The sequence below is a fragment of the Triturus cristatus genome, chromosome 1_2 (genome assembly GCF_964204655.1).
Source record: "Triturus cristatus chromosome 1_2, aTriCri1.1, whole genome shotgun sequence".
NCBI classification, from domain to species: domain Eukaryota; kingdom Metazoa; phylum Chordata; class Amphibia; order Caudata; family Salamandridae; genus Triturus; species Triturus cristatus.
In genome coordinates, this window is record NC_140580.1 from 79,963,384 (window position 1) to 79,968,313 (window position 4,930).

The following is a 4,930-nucleotide window of genomic DNA, read 5'->3' on the forward strand; positions in this document are numbered from 1 at the left end:
AGAGAGTAACAGAAGTAAGGCTGCAGAGACCTGGACAGGAGCTTCAGCAGCAGAAATGATGGTGCTTGGGCTCAAAGGGGAGATCGCATGCTGGGAAGAGATGGCTGGACCGGGAGGCAAGCGGGGTGCACCTAGGATCCATCCACAAGCCGCACTAGCCGGGCCGCCTTAGCGGATCTCATAGGGCTCGCACTTGGCAGCAGCTAGCTGTAATTGCAACACTCGCCTTCCAAACCCTACCCCGCACTGCTCCCTAGGACCCTGAGTGACCGGGTTGTAGGTGGGAGTTAAAGGCAGCACAGCTCTTTACCACGTCACTGCTTACTCCAGCTTGCGGGTTGTGGTCACCCGGCTCATCTCGCGTTTGTTTGCAGGACTTGCTGGACTATGGCTTGCGGCTTGCAGGTTTCTGCTTTTGTGATTATGATGGGGTTCAAAATGTGAAATCAACTAGGACGGGCCCAACTGCTCTGCCTTTTTGCAGCTCTACTGCTGCTGCCACCTCACTCTCCACTCTCTGCTCACTCTCTGGGCGCGTCACTTCCACTTCCGATCCAATATGCTGCAATCATTGCTTATTTGATCAATTCAATTAAACCCTTTCACCTGCTATGCCACTTCCTTTCCACTTACTTGGACAGCATATTTATGAACATCGGCCTACGGCAAGAGCAAATGAGACAGTCAGTGTGCTTGTGTAGTTTGCCATCTGGAATATGTTACATTTCATTACAATACTCTCATAGGCGAGATGCCAATCAACCTAACCATGCTAATCCCTTGCCACCCTCTCCTGCCAATAATACTTTCACCAATGGTGTGTGATTGATACAGAGTACTACCTAAAGACCCTACATAAAGGTTCCAAAATATTCTGCACCCCATGCTTCTGGCAATAATCGTCTCTCGATCCCTGAATAGTTTTGTTCTGTTCTATTCAATGAACAAGAAGCAACAACTAGCATCCTCATGCATCCCTCAGGTATGTGGAATAACACTGCACTGATTCCAAGTGCACTAGCATCAACTATAACCATTGTTTTATGTCTAGTGCTAAATGGAGCTAGAATACAAAACACTGCTATTGACTTTCTTCCCAAACAAAGATGTAACATTTCTTAATGATACTCTTAAATTCTCTGTTTAATTTACAACATGTTACACAAATTCTGCATAATATTAAAGAAGTCCTATATAAATATCTCAACTGATCTTTATCCTGAGGAATGGGAACTCATTTTATTGCTTCCAATGGATCTATTTAGGCTTTACGTCTTCTGCTGACATTGTGTACCACAAATATTTGATTGCTTCAACTAAAACTTAGCATTTCTTGTTTTTAGAGTGAGAACAGATATTCCAAGTCTTTCCAAGGTTTTTTTAAGTGAAATAGTTTGACTTTTCAATGTTTCACCAAACACCACTATATCATCCTAAAAGTATACAACATTATCCATTCCCTTAAATATTCAACTGATCATCATTTGAAAAACATTTGCCACAGATGATAGCGAAATAGCATTCTAGTGAATTGAAAAGTATCTTCCATAGCTAAAAACACAGTAAGGAACCTGGGATCAGGGTTAATATATGCTCAACAATAAAAACAATTTCTCCCTGGTAGCCTCTCGAGTTGATGTTCTTGGTTAACAGTCTTAGATGAGGACATTGTTTTATAAACATGGTTCTTGCTGTAATTGTATATAGTGATCTATTGTTAGATGTACTTTCCTAACCTGAATCTTAAGGTCTGCTTTAGGTCTACATCAGCTGCCTGTACTTTTATCACTATAACCAACAAGCAAAATATTATCAATCGTTGTATTATCCAGTGATCCTTCAGACACTACAGCATTCTTGTTTAGCAGTTCTTTGAATCTGAATAGTGATAATGCCTCCAGCATCTACTGCATGACCTGCTATCCTATTGGTGTGTAATACCTCCTTTTCCTAGTTTATTACTGCCCATAGTAGCCATTTTTATTTCTATGTCTTCTTTGACAACACAAGCATCAGCTACAGTCCTTCTATTATATATCTTATCCATGTCCTCACAGAGTATTCAGATTTTTCAACTACTTTAGTTATCTCTATTGCTTTTTCTTGAGGCATTTTGCACAACCCATATGTACTCCCAATTGATCACCTATTAATTCATCTGGCATTATTCCAAGTTGACACATGTCACAAAATTCACACAAAATCATCAATAGATTCTCCTGCTCCATTTGGTTGTGTGTAAAATGTCAATATTGTAATTACAAGATTAGTACCGTTTGCAAACCTGTATTCTGACCTTTTCTTGGCTTCTTTGTAGATACCTTGGATTTGTTGACCATCTTTGTATACAGCCACAGGTAAGTATTTGAAGATATGTTGTGATCCCTTCTGCTGAGTAGTAACACGTTTTCCTGATGGGGGAAACTAACTATTGTCCATCTAAAGCTCTAGATAGTTTGGAAATATATCTACCCATTTCTCAAAGTCAACTGGTGGATCTCCTGGTTGCCACAGAAATAATGGTGAATCATATATTGCTGTTCTTTTAATGTAATCTTTTTCAATATTAACCACTGCACTTTAATTCATCTTGTAGTTTTAACATGGAGTCTTTGACGATGATGTGCTGTACTTTATGGATATATCTTCTAATAATAGCTGCTGTGGCTTTAATTATTTTGTGGTGGGCATGGTCAAAGTACCGTTTCCTGTTAATCACTGTTGTTGCTTCAGTTAGAAATGTGTGTGCATATGGAGGAAAACATTTACTATTTACAGTTGTAAATACATTTTCTGCTGTGAGGGTCTCTGTGAAATCACAAGTGGTTATGCAAGAGGTGAGTGTGTTTTCCACTGTCCCAATTGATTTAAATGGCCAGAGGAGTGGCATGCTTAAGAAAAGAGCCCCTCAATGTCAGTTGTGTTGCTGGGAAGGAACCTGAAGTGTGCTAATTGTGCGCTCAAGCACATTAAGTCTAAAAATACTCCACTTTTTATGAGGAAGGGTGGCTTTTGATCAGTTCCCTACCCCCTGTTAACAGGCATTCTAACAAAAATGTACCGCTGAGTCTCTGTTTTGATCTTAAAACTGGGCTTTTCTTTGTGTATTGCTGAACTGCCTTGCAGCACACTTTGAAGTGGGCTCACCTTATAAATCACCACCTCAAGATTCGCTGTGCTGGTGGTCGTCTCCAATTTTATATGTTGATTCTAGGTCCTGGTTAATTATAACTGATGCTTATTAAGACAGCAACTAGAGTGTGGTATCCCTACATAACTGCATAGAATCCAGCATTCAAGCCAGAACAAATACAATTATTTTTCTAACATTCCTTAGCTTGGACTAACCTGACCAAGCTTAAAGGCCTATGTGGATGTCTTAGTTCTGGTATACTATCTATATTGATGTCTCAGCCAGTACTGTGATTCCAGTACATACTACAGATGAGTATAGACGTACATCTTGAGGTCATAATGGCTATTTCACCATCTAGACCTCAAAATGAACACTTTTCACTGTATCTGTGAATAGTTTATAGCACTACAACTACTCCCAATGGAGTTCAGAAGAGTGGAGGTGGGTCGTCCAATACATAAGTCAATGTAAATGTGTAACCATACATGTAATTAGCACTGAACAGTGAAGTGTGTTGTCAAACAGTATGGCATTGCACTTTTAAACACAGGCGCAAAAAAGGGAATCAAAGAAAGGAGTGAGAATTGCAAGGGTGAAAAATGAAAACCACCAAATGACATTGAATTGGATTTGTTCATTTCACTTTCAAACAGGTATGAGTTGCAAAATATCTTTTACCAGTGATACACATGTCATGGAAAGCATTTGGACAGAGGGACATGACTTTAGCCAGTGTAGTTTTCCACCTCCATCACTCACTAGGCACAGGTGTACACCACTGTACAGGGCTGCATACAGCTACAGCTGCAAACATATAAATACCTAATCCACCATATGATTGCCTTGACTGTTGTATGGTATAATTCACCCTTGACACGGTATCACAGTTTCCACTGTACTTGTAGTGTTGTAATGTTTCTTAATTCAAGAGACAGTGAATTTCTCAGAACCATTACCTCATTTTATGGCCTGGCGTGACAACACAGCTGTTGCAAGAGAGTGATGTGAGAATGGTCAGGAGGGAAGCTTTGGCTCCATCTGCATATTGTGATCCAGGAGTACATGTTTGATTAGGCAGAACCTGTGTGCTTCCACGAAAAGTGCTTTCCCTCCATGTAGCTGTCATAATTTTTTTAATTTATCCAGCTGCCTGAGTTTGAACTTTCAGTGAAAAACATATGACATTATAATGCTATTCAACTTTCTTAGAAAATGTAATGATTTACAGTGTTTTACTCTAGCAGCAGCGCAGATGGGAGTAGCTCAATCATTAACCTACATGGATTTTTAGGTATAGCTTGTCAGTGTAACTGTTACTCAACCTTATGTGATCAACAAAAAGGTCCCCCTACTGAGAGAGGGACGAAGGGGGTGATTACAATGGCGGGGGGATCGTCATCGCCGGGCCGGCGGTGGGGATCTGCCCGCCATCCCAACTGCATTTCCCCCCACCACCCTCGGCAAGCGTAACGATTGCTGGCCGGGCGTAGCTGGGGCATGATATGGTGGCGGTGCCTAGAAGGCACCACCATCCATATTATGATGCAGGTTTCAAAAGGCCTTTCCATGGCGGCGAAGGGAAAGGCTGGCGGAGGAATGCTTTGTGGGCCCGTTGCGGGCCCCAAAGGGGTGGGGGCTGCACTTGGGGGTACCTATGGTGCCCCATTTCATTGCCATGTACAAGGTGTTAGGCACCGCGCGGTTCCTGTCACGTTGTGTATAGCAATGCACAACATGCCTCTATGGCATTGCAGCGGGTGCTGCTTACAGCAGCACCCGCCGCAAAGTTAAAGA